Source organism: Oryctolagus cuniculus, chromosome 2, assembly GCF_051225735.1.
Source record: "Oryctolagus cuniculus isolate XC-2025 breed Fujian yellow rabbit chromosome 2, ASM5122573v1, whole genome shotgun sequence".
NCBI classification, from domain to species: domain Eukaryota; kingdom Metazoa; phylum Chordata; class Mammalia; order Lagomorpha; family Leporidae; genus Oryctolagus; species Oryctolagus cuniculus.
The window spans coordinates 91,238,906-91,255,171 of record NC_142868.1 but is presented as its reverse complement, the minus strand read 5'-3'; the positions used below and the strand labels follow the sequence as shown (position 1 = coordinate 91,255,171).

General features: G+C 38.7%; 1 long non-coding RNA gene and 1 pseudogene across 1 annotated transcript; one reads left to right on the top strand and one right to left on the bottom strand.

Moving 5' to 3' along the window:
* Positions 1–1,090: 1,090 nt before the first annotated feature.
* On the bottom strand, positions 1,091–13,270 carry LOC149127896 (uncharacterized). Its single transcript, XR_016229127.1, has 4 exons — positions 13,158–13,270; positions 5,130–5,168; positions 2,483–2,524; positions 1,091–1,491 (listed from the first exon to the last, which is right to left on the bottom strand). It is a non-coding gene; the product is annotated as an uncharacterized LOC149127896 (long non-coding RNA).
* Positions 6,807–7,662, top strand: LOC100337843 (RRP15-like protein pseudogene; annotated as a pseudogene).
* Positions 13,271–16,266: the final 2,996 nt, after the last annotated feature.

The following is a 16,266-nucleotide window of genomic DNA, read 5'->3' as shown; positions in this document are numbered from 1 at the left end:
GACTATGCAGCGTCTCAGCAGGAAGCATCCCCTGAGACTGCCTTCTCCCGTTTCCCGGTTCCTTCCCTTTCTCAGGAACATATTTTGCATGAAATACCCCAAGTCGTTTTACTTTCCATTCCTTTCTTTACATACAAAAATGCTGGACTGTTACGACTTGTTAGGTTATAGGGGATACAAATGATTAACTCTGCACCTGCTAAAAATGGGTTCAAGCGAAATGACCTGAAGATAAATACTGTGGTATTTAGTTGCCGAAGATTCTGCTCATTTGACTCTAACTTTTACAGCTCCTTGCCAGAGATATCCTGGGCTGATAAAACCATGCAGTATGTATTGTTGACTTTTTGAACACCTGACAAGAGGGCTTTTTTGCTCATCCAGGCCCAATTTATCAAGGTAGATACAGATCTCTGTAAGAATACATATCCTTTCCCAGGCAAATAACATCAAAGGACAGCTGCTCATAACCCAGACCTCCCAGCTTCCTGTCCAGGTGAGTTAAATCATCTTTATCTTGACTATGAGGGTATTTCAAAAAGTTCACAGAAAAAAATAAATGATAAGTACATTTCAGTGCAAAAATTTTTTAAAATCCATGCATTTTGAAACAACTTTATGCCAAAATATTGACTGTTAAATGAAATGAATTAACTTTACAAACACAAAAACAAATGACAATTTTCAAAGCTCTGTTAAACTGAATTTATCAGTTAACTGCCCTCCCCCAAAAATCTTTAGTCTCATAGAAATTCATTTCTGAATTTGGATAAACATGTAACTACAGAACTGAATGATTTTATATAAATTCTTTCAGAAAATGAAACATGAAAAAACTTTCTCTAATTCATTTCCTCACACCAAACTCTGATAATGGATTAGCCTTTGTCACTGAGAACCAAGCCCAAGCCCCGTGGGTCCTTTGGAAGCTGCCTGTCTTCTGGCCCTATTGGTCAGGTGGACAAAGGGCAAAGGAAAGCTCGGGGCAGTGGGTCCCAGTTGGGCAAGTTCAGTCACTGCAGCTTCCCTCAGAAACCCAGGTTAGGGACGTGGGGAGGGCAAGGGGAAGAAATATCTGGATTTACCATACCTTCACAGGGCAAGCCAAGTCTGGTGAGAAGATCCGAGAGGAACAGCTTGGTTTATCATACAGAGACCACACTGCATGAGGCATCTGATACTTATGGAGCTTTAGGCAATAAACCAGAAGGGGATGGCAGGTGGCAGAAAAGCCATGTAGAAGACAAGAGGAAGAGCTCAAGTTGAAACACTTCCTTCAGTTAAGGGTCCTGAAATGGCCAAAGTGTAACCCCAGGGATTGAATTCTGAGTTGGAGGAAGTGGAAAAGAAAAACAGACATGTCGCCATGCAAGTTGGTCCACACTCGGTTTATTGTTTCCTTTAGCTGCGATCGGGTGACAAAAGGCAGGATTTTCATTTCTCATTGAAACCCTTGACATTTCCGTTGTCTTTTGAAGGAATTACTAGTTACTGTGGGAGAGGAGGAAAAAAACACATGATCAAGTTGTAGATAGTAAATTTCCTCCCACAGCAAAACACAGAGTTGTGGTACTGCCTAGTAAAAGGTTCGTGTTGAAGCCTTTAGGATTTTCTTTGATTTCAGGGAAACTATCATTGTTAATCAGAAGTATTTAAAATGAGAAAAAGGCCGGCGCCGCGGCTCACTAGGCTAATCCTCCCCCTTGCAGCGCCGGCACACCAGGTTCTAAGTCCCGGTCAGGGCGCCAGATTCTGTCCCGGTTGCTCCTCTTCCAGGCCAGCTCTCTGCTGTGGCCCGGGAGTGCAGTGGAGGATGGCCCAAGTGCTTGGGCCCTGCATCTCATGGGAGACCAGGAGAAGCACCTGGCTCCTGCCATCCAATCGGCGCGGTGCACCAGCCGCAGCGCGCCAGCCGGGGCGGCCATTGGAGGGTGAACCAATGGCAAAGGAAGACCTTTCTCTCTCTCTCTCTCTCACTGTGCACTCTGCCTGTTAAAAATAAATAAATAAATAAAATAAAATAAAATGAGAAAAAAATTTTTGGCTGAAATGTTCATGAATATTAACATCTTTTTAAAAGAAATATTAATTTTAGTTTTTCCATACTTTAGACGAAATAACTTCGGTTTTCAAGTTATCAACAATTTTTTGGCTATTAAAAATCCACAGACCTGAAGCATTGTGCCTATGGTTCTGCTTAGGAGTTTGTTTCTATAAGCTAATTCATTGATTTTTACATCATATTGGGCTTAATTCTTTTGTTCCATTCTATCAACAGCAGCAAGTTTCTAATGACCTTAAGGGAACTTTATTAAGCTGAATTTTAAAATACTGTGGTTTAAATATTCATCAGTTTAAAAATTAGTAATTTTTCATAGGTTATTTATTTGTGTAATATTTCACCAATTCATTGGCTTACTCAGTACTTAGTCATTAAATTCCAATGCACACTCATTTTAACACACATTTCCTATACACTTACCTACTACTACTTGTTGATTGGGTGCTTTCCTGTGAGTCTGATCTAAGTGAATAAGGAAATGACACTTTTAGATTGACATAAAACAGGTGATATAATGCAAGTACAGTCATGCTTAATTAGTATGGCAATTTCTTCCTCTTTATACCTTCAATTTTGTAGTAAAAAATAAATATCTGTCAAGTTTCTACTTTTAAATGCATTATCACCAAAAGCAAGCTAAAATTATTTGGCCTCTTTTCTATTTTTCTAGCTATAGAGTCCTTATTTCTAATCCCCAAATAACCTGGGAGAGAAAAAAAGAATGAATTGTGCACAAACGAATCAAGATTAATTTGCAGAGAAAACAAGTAAGATTAGTAAGAATTCAGTAATTACAGTGGCATAATATTGACCTCCCCACCTCTGCTATGTTGTACCTCCAAAAGTTATAGTTGCTCTTTCAACTACTTCAAAAATACTCTTTGTAATATAGCTAGTTCCCCCCAAAAGCAAAAAGGAAATTTATTTATGGAGATTTCTGAGTCCTACTACATATATGTCTGTCTTTCAAAAAAAAAATCTTGTTTAGTTATGTCTGCCAAAGTAGTTAACTACCAACAGCCCTCACTGGATTTCCAACAGAAAATATTAAAAATAGATGTAAAAAGAACATGGGACCAGTAAAACCACCTACAAGCTGTTCCACTTCTGATCCAGCTCCCTGATAATGGCCTGGAGAGAGCAGTGAATGATGGTCAAAGTACTTGGGACCCTTCCACCTACATGGGAGACCCAGAAGAATCTCCTGGTTCCTGCTTCAGCCTGACCTAGCCCTGGCCCTTACAGCCAGCCGGGGAGTGTACAAGCAGATGGAAAATCAATCTCTCTCTCTCTCTCTCCCTCTGTCTCTCTCTCCCTCTGTCTCTCTCTCTGTAATTTTGACTTCCAAATAAATACATAAATCTTTTTAAAAAGGAAGAAATATAGAAAAACATAATAGGTGTCATAACAGTAAAGCATTGTACCTGCTTAGCTTACTAAATTTAAATGAAAAATAAAAGAATGCTTTTCTGTATTCTATAAACAAAGCTAGACTAATGAATTAATAGTCTAAATTATATTCTCCAAATGATGCTTATATTGTCCTATAGTTGATGTCTTCTAGATGATGATGATGATATTTGAATGCCATATTCTAAGATTAGAGACAATCTGTTACAATTGGAGTACTTAACACTAATTAATATGGTTATGTGAAATTCAAGAGTAATACCTCATTCAATAAACAAATGTCTATTGAGCATTTATGCTGCAGAATGACACTATAAACTGAGAAACAAAAGAGGCATGTCCATTACCCTAAAGCAAGTTCAGATCCTAGATGAGTACAACGTTGGGAGACCTGTATGACTGGAACACTGCATCACAACTCCCTGGCGACAGTGACAGAGACAAGAGGCAAAAAAAAAAAAAAAAAAAAAAAAAGGGTTTTTTCCCTCATACTTAGTTTGTTGAAAGTAAGAAATGTCTATAAAAGTGTGGTTAGAGGGCCGGTGCTGTGGCGCAGTGGGTTAATGCCCTGGCCTGAAGTGCCAGCATCTCATATGGGCACCGGTTCTAGTCCTGGCTGCTCCTCTTCTGATCCAGCTCTCTGCTATGGCCTGGGAAAGCAGTGGAAGATGGCCCAAGTGCTTGGGCCCCTGCACCCATGTGGGAGACCCGGAGGAAGCTCCTGGCTCCTGGCTTCAGATCAGCGCAGCTCCAGTCGTTGCGGCCAATTGGGGAGTGAACCATCGGATGGAAGACCTCTCTCTCTCTCTCTCTCTCTCTGCCTCTCCTCTCTCTGTGTAACTCTGTCTTTCAAATAAATAAATAAATCTTTCAAAAAAGAAAAGAGGGGTTAGAGAGAATGGATACAGAAATACTGCAGCTTTCTTAGAGGATGGAGCGTCTTCCACCAAGAAGGAGAGATACTATATAATGTCATAGCGTTGCCTAGAAAATAGCTTGTGGCTATAAAAGAAATTCTGCATAGCAGTGGATTAATGTAACTAGAAGTCATTTCAAGAAAAAATACAGGATAAAAAAAAGAAAACTTTATGAAGAAGATGAGTAGACATTTCTCATTTGATACAAATGAGAAACTAAAACTTAGACAATTCAAGAGCATCCTTGTTAACAAAATTGTAGGCTGTTGAGGGTCTTAGGGAAATATTGAATTTTAGTGTGCTTATGATGCTATCTCTTATATAAACTTTTCCAAAGTGGGGAACTCCTTCACTCAGTTGTTCATATTTTGTTTATTAGTCTAAATGCAATCTAAATGAAGAAGCAAAATTTTCTTTTATAAATGTTAGCATAAACTATTGAAAAATGTTCAGCTTGTACATTATACAAACTAATTATAAGTACCTATCTCTTACTATATTTCTCTGTGTGAGTCACAAGTATAGGTGATTGATAAAAATTTAGTCAACCAAAGAAAAAAATATTAAATTAATTGATATCTGTTCCTAGAATGGGAAATAATACCAAGCTGATTTAGTAACAGTACTTTATCAAGTGTGGATACTTAAAAATTATTGTGCATATATTTGTGAATTATCAACTTTTTCATTCTTAGTTTTCAATATATTTATTTATAGGAAATACTATCTAAGTTCTTTACCTGCTGGTTTCTGCTTGAGTACTATCTTCTGACGTGGATCTAAATAAAAACATCAAAAAGTCACTCTGAAGAAACTTGCCTACTTTGAGAATAGGCCATTTTGTACCAAAATTAATTCTTAAACACACAGGGCATGCAGATAAGTAATGTTGTTTACTCAAATGTCAAGTGCAATATAAAAAACAAAATTAAACTTCTGCAGTGGTGAAGAAAATAATGATAAAACTGTTTTTCATTATCACTGCTAAGCACAAATTATAAATTTGACTCTAAATTCCTAAATTTGGGCTACAGGGTTCAAATTAACTTTATTTGCTAATATGGAAATTATCACATTGTACAAAAATAAATTTGTGCTTAATTCAGGGAAATCTAGAAGACTGAACTGACTGCATAACTTCTCCCTTCTATTCCACACAATACAAAAAAAGCTGAAGAGAATAGCATACAATTTAACACAAAAGTCAGATTGCTAGCCATTAAAGTTTCAAAGACTGAAAAAGCTAGAATTTCAAAGACAAAGAAACAAAGAAGGAGCTAAAGCTGAGTGCCCTAAGTGATGTGCTTCTAAGAATCCTAGCTTGGAAGGAGTTGAGGGATGGACCCACACATGTTTGAAAGCTGGGATTCTAAGAGGGGTAAAGGCCTGGTGTCTGTGCTGTCATATTGCTTTGTTAAGAATATCCAGGAGTAACTTGAACAGCCCCACATCTCTAAAGCCAAGTAACCAACCACAGAGAGTTTCAATATCCCTCTCAGGCAACTGCAGGTGCCAAGTTGTTTACAGTGATCCCTCACCCTTTGACCTTGCCCTCCTCCCCTTTTCCTGCCACTCATACTTAAAAAGGACTAGTTACAAAGGAAAAGTCAAGATGGCTTCTTTAGTACACCATCCCTGTCAATGACTCAGCTTACTAGTACTCCAATTAAACTCACTTTCTTTGCTACAACACCTCACCCTTGAGTTATAGGACTTTTCATGTGGTAGCCAGATGGGCTTGAACGTGGCAACAATTGTTGGTGAGCCAGGCAATGTAAGCTGTTCAAGGGTGTCATTCTTGTTTCAAATGACCCTCCCTGGGAAATGTCTAGTAGGTGCTAGAACTTTTTGTTCTGGGGCTTTCCCTTGGACTCCCTACAAAGGTTTTGGCTGCCCCAAGCACTACACTGTTGAAGAAACATCTGATTCTGTGGGTCCCCTGCTTCTCCTCTGAGCAGAGTAAGTTGACTTGGTATATAAAACTGAGAACTCCTTTATCCTCCACTTGGGACACTCCTTTAGGAAGCCTAATGTGTATTTTATTTGACATAGGAGCCCTGTTGGAGAGAGGAAAAGAGTTAATAGGACTCGTACCCAAATTCTGAACCAGATATTTTGTGGTTATTTCTATTTCCAAGCCGAATTTGTGATTGTTTGCAACTAAACCCTTTATATGATTGCCATTGGGTCATTTGTGGCTTGTCTGTATCTGAACCTCTCTTTCTCTTCCATTTTCTGTCTGAAGTAGAAATTATAGTGGGAAATGCACCTTCAAGCCCTAAGGAGAGCCTATTGAGGCATATTTCGGTAAATTGTCATAGTGTTGGTAAAATATCATGACCAAAACTAAAATAATTTATTGTAACAGACTGTCCTCGTCTTAAAAACGATGGGCCATGACTTCCAGTGAGAGAAAAATGGCTGCGGCCATTGCAAACTCATGTGTTAGTGCAGGGAAAAAAGCTGAAAAATTTGCTAAAGAAAAAGAAGAAGGTGAAAACGATTGCCAAAGTCATAGCATCTGAGCTGGAAGAGGAGGTGAAAGATGCTTCCGACAGTGGAGGATCTGTAGGAAGCTGTGGATTGGAAAAGGGTCATTTTTCTGATGATGAAGCAATAGATGCTGACAATGAGGATGCTGATGAATCCTGTGACAAAGAAAATGAAAATGCTGGAGAATCATGTGCTAGAACTAATATGGGCTGGGCAGATGCCATGGCTAAAATCCTCAACAAGAAAACACCTAAAAGTAAACCCACCATTTTAGTCAAAAATAAAGAACTGGAAAAGGAAAAAGAAAAGTTAAAGCAAGAAAGACTTGAGAGAAGAAAACAGATTGATAAGAGGCAAGAGTGGGAAATTATGTGCAGAGTAAAGCCAGATGGTGTCAAAGACAAAGAAGGAGAGAGAAATCTTCAGAGAATTGCAACAAGGGATGTGGTGCAATTACTTAATGCTGTCCAAAAACATCAAAAGAACATTGATGAAAAGGTTAAAGAAGCTGGAGGCTCTATTAGAAAGCGTGCTAAGTTGATATCAACTGTTTCTAAGATTTAATCAGTGTTCTGAGAGGAATGGATGGAACTGAAAATGAGAAAAGTTCAACTGAGAAGCTCAAAAGCCAAACAGACTGAAGCAAAATCAGAAGAGGGCCCAGGTTGAACGATCCTCCGTGATGATTTCATGATGGGAGCATCTATGAAAGACTGGGACAAGGAAAGTGATAGGCCAGATAACAGCAGACCAGAATCTACAAGTGACTCTGACATGTAAAATAATAGAGGTAACATAGTTTTCAATCAGTTTATTTTTCCTACAAAGATACTCTATCCTCTGGCAGTTTGGGAATTATAATGATACCATTTGTAAGAAAGCCAAAAGACTTACTAGCTTTGATGTGGGGAAAAAGGGACACTAACCCACTGTTGGTAGGAAGGCAAACTGGTAAAGCCACTATGGAAGTCAGTCTGCAGATTCCTCACAAACCTGAATATAACCCTACCTTACAACCCGTCCATCCCACTCCTTGGAATTTACCCAAAGGAAAATAAATTGGCAAACACAAAAGCTGTCTGCACCTTAATGTTTATTGCAGCTCAATTCACATTAGCTAAGACCTGGAATCAACCCAAATGCCCATCAACAGTAGACTGAATAAAGAAATTATGGGGCATGTACTCTATAGAACACTATACAGCAGTAAAAAAAGGATCTGGTCATTTTGCAACAAGATGGAGGAATCTGGAACACATCATGCTGAGTGAATTAAGCCAGTCCCAAAGGGACAAATATCATATGTTCTCCCTGATTGGTTACAAATAACCAAGCACCAAAAGGAAACCTGTTGAAGTGAAATGGACACTATGAGAAACAGTGACTTGATCAACCCTTGTCCTGACTGTTGATGTACAATTTAATATTTATCCCTTTAGTATTTTTTGTTCTACTTAATACTATTGGTTGAACTCTTTAATTAACACACAATTATTCTTAGGTGTTTAAATTTAACTGAAAAGTGATCTCTGTTAAACATAAGAGTGGGAATAAGAGAGGGAGAGTGGGAGGAGATGTAGAATTTGGGATATGCTCAAGCTGACATGCTGCAAATGGTAGCATTAGAAACATACCAGGCGAATCCAATTCAATCCCATCAAGGCGGCATGTACCAATGCCATCTCACTAGTCCCAGTGATCAATTTCTGTTCACAATTGATCATAATGATAGGACTAAGAACCAAAGGGATCACATAAACAAGACTACTGTCTGCTAATACTAACTGATAGAAGAAAAAAGGGGGAGAACGATCCAATATCAGAAGCGGGATACACAGCAGATTCATAGAATGGCAGATGCACTAAACAGCACTCTGGCCTCAGAATCAGTCCTTAAGGCATTCACATCTGGCTGAAGAGCCCATGAGAGTATTTTAGGCATGGAAAGACAAGACACTCTGGGAAAAAATATTAAATGAAATATCTCTGTGAGTGAGATCCCAGTGGAAGAATGGGCCATCAAAGAAGGAGGTACCTTTCTCTGAAGGGAGGAGAGAACTTCCACTTTGACTATGACCTTGCCTAAATAAGGTCAGAATTGGCGAACTCAAAAGGCTTCCATAGCCTTGGCAACTCATGACAAGAGCCTAGGGAGATTACTGACGCCATAAACAAGAGTGTCAATTTACTAAGTCAACAACAGGAGTCACTGTGCACTTACTCATCATCTAAGATCTCTGTCCTTAATGTGTTGCTCAATGTGAATTAATGCTATAACTAGTACTCAAACAATATTTTACACTTTATGTTTCTGTGTGGGTGCAAACTGTTGAAATCTTTACTTAATATATACTAAATTGATCTTCTGTATATAAAGATAATTGAAAATGAATCTTAATGTGAATAGAATCGAAAAGGGAGAGGGAGATTGTTGGTTTGCTGGAGGGAGGGAAGTTATGGGGTGGGGGAAGCCATTGTAATCCATGAGCTGTGCTTTGGAAATTTATATTTATTAAATAAAAGTTAAAAAAATAAATAATTAAAAAACTAAAATAAACCCTATGTGAAATCTTTCAGCTGTAAATCCTGCCATATCATGCATCACAGAACTCACATGGGTTAAAATCCCCATGCTTACAATGAATGTTAGAAAACTATATATCGGAACTTAACTTTCATTAGAAATCATATAATTCACATAGGGGAGAAAACTTAAGAATGTATTGAGTGTGGAAAAGCCTTTTGATGGAAGTCGCACTTCATCAAACATCAGAGAATTCACAGAGCTGAAACAATTTATGAATGTACTTAATGTGGAAAAGCCTTTTGCCCCACCCAAGTCAGCCCTCAGTAGACCTCAACGAATTCACACATCGCAGAAACTTTTGAATACAGCTGAGTGTAGAGATTCATTTGGATGGAAATCAACCCTCACTGTACATCAGAAAATTCATACAGGGGAGACATGTTATGAATGTAATGAGTGTGGAAAAGTATTTTAGTGTAAGCTAGACCTCATCAAGCATCAGAGAATTCACACATGGGCAAAATCTTATATATGTAATGAGTGAGGAAAAGTTTTCTTGTCAAACGACAACCCTCATTACACATTAGCAAATTCAAACAGAGAAGAAACCTTATGAAAGCAATGAATGTGGAAAAACATTTTTCTGAAATCCAAGTGGCAAAAGAAACAGAATTCATCAAATGTTTTGTCCCAGGTAAGAAATGATTATCTGGTGACCTACATACTCAAGAAATTCTAGACTTATTTGTTTGTAGGCCTGGATGTGCCTACAATACCACAGGTCTGTTTATTGGGTGTAAGAGAGGTTGCTTGCAAAGTGTTCTGGTTGTGTAAAATCCAGGCAGTATTTCTGAGATTGAATCTATGCCAGTATTTTTTGTTTGTTTGTTTCTTGGATCACTGTGAGTTGCTCCTGTGTGTAATTAAATTCTGACTTGATTGGGGGAAAAAAAGATGGACCAGAAGTTCTTTAAATAAAAATGCTCAAGGCTTATAAATTTTTTAAAGTATTCAAATGATAAATGAGGCACCGGGGGTTTAAATACATTTAGGACAGACAATTTGGATTTCTGCATAAGAGCCCTGGGTAAAACTGAGAGTGAAGAAAAATTGCTGACTTCTTAGTAGATAATGGAGAATCCTATTCAGCTGTAAAAACCCCACTCTCTCACAAGAACATTCAGTCTATTCTTAACATGTGGGTATATTGGGAAAATATAAAATTGAGCATTCTTAGAACCATTAGAATACAAATTGGGGGACTGTGTCTTATAACACAGTTTTTTTATGTCAAAATATGCTATCCTCTCCTAGGGTGAGTCTACCTCTTATGAAAATTTAAATGTTCAAGTAACTTTTTCATCAAGGAAAGTCAACTATGAGTTTCCCCCAGAACAGGCTTGGAACTCTCAAATAGTGCTTAAAGGAACACTTGTCAAAGAACAGAACTTCCTTCACACAGAATGGTTAAGGGAGAATTAGTCTACTCCAGTTGATCTTGTCTCACAGAGCAGCCCTTGACAGGGCCAAACCTGGAACTCTTCATAGGAAAAATCAGTTTCATGGACAATGTAAATGTCATGCCAGGATATGATAGTAACTTTATAGGAGACCTTTGAGGCCAGAGTCCTAATGCAATGGAGCTCAACACAAAAAGCAAAAAATTATTGCCTTTACTACCTCTCCATCAGACAGAATGAAATCAGGTGAAAAACTAACTCAAGGCATATCCAGGAGCAATTTAAAAGGAGAGTTCCTCACTCAGGGAATAAAGACTTAAAACATGCTCCTGAAAATCTACAATTCTTTAAACCTGTTCATAAATCACTTAATAGGGGCTAAAAGTCATTATCTAGGTCATCAAAGAGTCCCAAGCAATTCAGGGAAATCAACTTGCTGAACAAACTAGAAAATAGCAGATAAAAGTAGGGACTATCAGTCTATATCTGGGTCCCTTCTCTCCCAGATTGATCTGTCTAAAAATAGATCAACCAATATGTTGAGAATAAGGCTAAGAAAGAGCTAAAAAACAAAGTTTTCCTCCCAATCAAAATTCTTCAGTTTGCAAATGCAATGCACAAGCAGTTATCTTCATTCTGAATTGCTATTACAAACTATGCTACAGTACATTTGTGAGAGTGTTCATTATAATTGACATACCATGTTGTAACGTGTACACAAGTGTATCATGGGACCCAATTTACAAAAGAAAAACTATTCAGCAAGTCATCTAAAAATGCATGATCTCTGCCAAAAACAATCCAAAGAACAATTACAAGTCTCCGCCCACTCCAGCTAAAAGGGAACTCAACATAAATGTTCTTACTCTACTGAAGATGGGCAGGTTGCTCTCACCTAAATGCCCTGAGCTTCAGGGAATGTCTCATACTTACGAGTATTTTTGGCCACATTCTCTGGCTGTGCAGATGCCTACACCATCCAAATATAGAAGGCCAGTGAAGTGGTCAAATCCAGCCTCAAGGAAATCATCCTGCAGTTGGCACTACCTAGCAAATTCACAGTAGCAATGGGGCAGCATTTGTTTCTTTCATAACCTAATAAGTATCTAAGACACTCCAGATTAACTGGAAATTACACTCACGTTGGAGGTTCTAGTCCACAGGAAAAATGGATATCAATCGCACTTTATAGAAGAGCCTTACCAAGATAAGCAAAAAACTAATGTAATGTGAGACAAGGCACTACCAGTTGCCTGGCTATGGTCACTGGCACTGTCCCTGAAACAGGCTCCAACCAACCTACTTTAAAATAAATGAGGAGGTAAGCATTGGGTGTCATGGTTAAGAATTTTCTTGGGATGCCTGAATCCCTGTCAATATGCCTTGTTCAAGTCCAGGCTCTTCCACTTATAATCCAGATTCCTGATAATGCATAATCTGACAGGCAGCAGATGATGCTTCAAATACTTGGGTTGCTGTCAACCACAATGGAATGCATTCCAGGTTCCTGACTTCAGCCTGGCTGAGACCAGACTCTTCTGGGCATATGAGGAGTGAACCAGAAGATGGAACAGCTCTCTTTTTCATTACCTCTCTGCTTTTCTTCATTAAAAATATTAAAATAAAAAATAGCAAATTATTTACAGCAAAGAGGAAGCTACAAGCTATCTAGAAAACTCACACATTAATAGGGAAAAATAATCAGGTTGACAACTGAAATATCAATTACTGTAAAGGGTATAACAACAGAATATTTCTTAAATGTTTCAGAAAAATGACTCTCAACTAAGAATCTGTAACCAGATAAGCCACCATTCAAAAATGCATGTTAAAAGAAGAGTCATGTTCAGGCACTTAACAGAAAATGTTCGTAAAACATAGATACTGGGGTGAGCCAAGATGGCGGAATAGTGAGGGTGCGCACTGATAGTCCGGGAAAAGATAGTTTAATAAAAGTGGAATTACTGTAGCCTCAGGAAAAGGCTCAGGAAAAAATTGCAGAGGAAACTCTTCCGGATCTAGTGGATGTGACATGGAGGACCTACGGGGAAAGCAAGGTTGCCCACCGCATGGAAGCCGAGCCGCCGCCAAGCCGTGCCAGCGCAGGAAGGGGAGATGAGACAAAAAGACCTCAGTAACCCGAGACATTGGCAGGGAAAGGCAGAAAGAGCCCACAGGGAACGAGGCCTGAACCCCCACAGGGGAAAGTTCACCAGGCTGACTGGAGAAGAGAAAAAATGAACAAATAAGGGGAACCAGCACGGACATTAACCTCTCTCTCCACTCACCTTACAAAGCCCAGCAAGACAAAGAGCAGGCGCCATTTTACGTATGTAGAGAGGTGCCTGCCATTAGCCAAGCAGAAAAACCTGACTCTGGTGGGGAGAAATAACAGGAAGTTAAGACCTAGTTAGTGAAAGTGTGGAGCTAATGAACAGAGACTGTGAAAATCTGAGGGGGGGGGAGAGAACTCACTGAGTACACAAACATGGTAACCGGGGCACACTGGTGAGAGACTGTGGAGAAACTTGAGACCACACTGAGAGCTACATAAACTCTTTCTGTGGTCCCAGGGGTAAGCAGACAAATACCCACAGGGGCCAGATTTCATACATCAACTACCCTCAATCCCACTCAGCTGTGTGGAATTACTTTCCAACTGAGTCATAAAAGAGAGAGAGAGAGAGAGAGCAAGCAAGTGAGAGAACAAACTGGGTGAGGCACCTTTGGCACACCCTTAACCCTGAAGAACCAAACAGAGCTCTCTGGCCACATCCATCACAGCCTCTACAGATCCATCAAAAGCAGACAGTCCATTTAATCTAGAGTCACAGTATAACGAGAAGAAACACCACACCGAAGAAACCAAAGAATATCTCCAATATGACAAACAACAAACGCAAAAACTGAGGTAACAAGAACAAGGAAGAAACTATGATGCCCCCACATGAAATAGGCACCCCAATTCAAGATTATGAAGATGATGAGATAGAAGAAATGCAAGAAGCGGATCTCAAAAAATTGATAAGGACATTAAGAAGTTCACGAAAACAAATTCTTGAACTACAGAAATCCTTAATGGACAAGATAGAAAATCTCTCTCATGAAAATGAAATATTAAGGAGGAATCAAAATGAAACGAAACAACTAGTACAACAGGAAACTGTGATAGTGATGAGAAATCATAATGAAATGAAGAATTCAAATGATCAAATGACAAACACATTAGAGAGCCTTAAAAACATTATGAGTGAAGCAGAAGAGAAAATACTGGACTTAGAAGACAGAGAACAGGAAAATATACAGTCAGAGCAAAGAAAAGAAGAGGAAATTAGAAATCTAAAAAAATATTTTCAGGAATCTTCAGGATACTATTAAAAAAAACCAACATTCAGGTTCTAGGAGTTCCTGAAGGCATGCAGAGGGATAAAGGATTAGAAGACCTTTTTAGTGAGATGCTAGCAGAAAATTTCCCAGGTTTGGAGAAGGACAGAGACATTCTAGTACAGGAAGCTCATGGAACCCCTAATAAACGTGACCAAAGGAGATCCTCACTACGTCATGTTGTAATCAAACTCACCACAGTGAAACATAAAGAAAAGATCCTAAAATGTGCAAGAGAGAAACGTCAGATTACGCTCAGAGGATCTCCAATCAGACTCACAGCTGACTTCTCATCAGAAACCCAACAATCTAGGAGGAAATGGCGAGATATAGCCCAGGTACTAAGAGAGAACAACTGCCAGCCCAGAATATTATATTCTGCAAAGCTCTCATTTGTGAATGAAGGTGAAATAAAGACCTTTCACAACAAACAGAAATTGAAAGAATTTCTCGCCCCTCGTCCAACCCTGCAAAAGGTGCTTAAAGATGTGTTACACACAGAAACACAGAAACACGGTCGTCAATATGAAAGAAGGTAAACGAAGGAAAACTCAAGCAAAAGATCACAGGAAGTTCAAAACATATATTAGAAAATATCTTTGGCAAATGGCAGGGCAAAGTTACCACTTATCATTAGTCACATTGAATGTTAATGGCCTGAACTGTCCAGTTAAAAGACACCGATTGGATGACTGGGTTAAGGAACAAAACCCATCTAATTTCTGCTTACAAGAAACACATCTTTCCAACAAAGATGCATACAGACTGAAAGTGAGAGGCTGGAAAAAGATATACCATGCCAACAGAAATGAAAAAAGAGCGGGCGTAGCCATCTTAATATCGGACAACATAAACTTTAATACAAAAACTGTTAAGAGAGACAAAGAGGGACACTATATCATGATGAAGGGATCAATTCAACAGGAAGATATAACAATTATCAATGTATATGCACCTAATTACAGGGCACTGCTTCATTTAAAAGATTTATTAAGGGACTTAAAGGGAGACTTAGACCCCAATACAATAGTACTGGGGGACTTCAATACTCCACTCTCAGAAATAGACAGATCAACAGGACAGAAGATCAACAAGGAGACAGTAGATTTAAATGACACTACAGCCCAAATGGATCTAACAGATATCTACAGAACCTTTCATCCTACACATAAAGCATTTCATTCTAATCAGCAGTACATGGAACCTTCTCTAGGATTGACCACATAGTAGGCCATAAAGCAAGTCTCAGCAAATTCAAAAGAATTAGAATCATACCATGCAGCTTCTCAGACCATAAAGGAATGAAGCTGGAAATTAGCAACTCAGGAATTCTAGAGCATATGCAAACACATGGAGATTGAACAACATGTTGCTGAATGAGCAATGGGTCATAGAAGAAATTAAAAGAAAAATCAAAAATTTTCTGGAAGTAACTGAGGATAACAGCAAAACATACCAAAACTTATGGGACGCAGCAAAAGCAGTGTTAAGAGGAAAGTTTATATCAATAGGTGCCTACATCAAGAAATTGGAAAGGCACCAAATAGATAAACTTTCAATGCTTCTAGAGAATCTAGACAAAATGCAGCAAACCAGACCCAAATCTAGTAGTAGAAAAGAAATAATAAAAATCAGAGAAGAAGTAAACAGGATTGAATCCAAAAAAATTACAAAAAATCAGACAAATAAGGAGCTGGATTTTTGAAAAAAATACATACTACAGGGCAGTTGTAATCAAAACAGCATGGTACTGGTACAGAAACAGATGGATAGACCAATGGAACAGAATTGAAACAGCAGAAATCAACCCAAACATCTACAGCCAACTTATATTTGATCAAGGATCTAAAACCAATTCATGGAGCAAGGACAGAGTGCACGCCAGGGATAAATACCACTTGGTCTGGGTGGATGATCTTTCTGATGTGTTGTTGCATTCTATTGGCCAGAATTTTATGAGGATTTTTGCATCTATGTTCATCAGGGATATTGGTCTGTAATTCTCTTTCAATG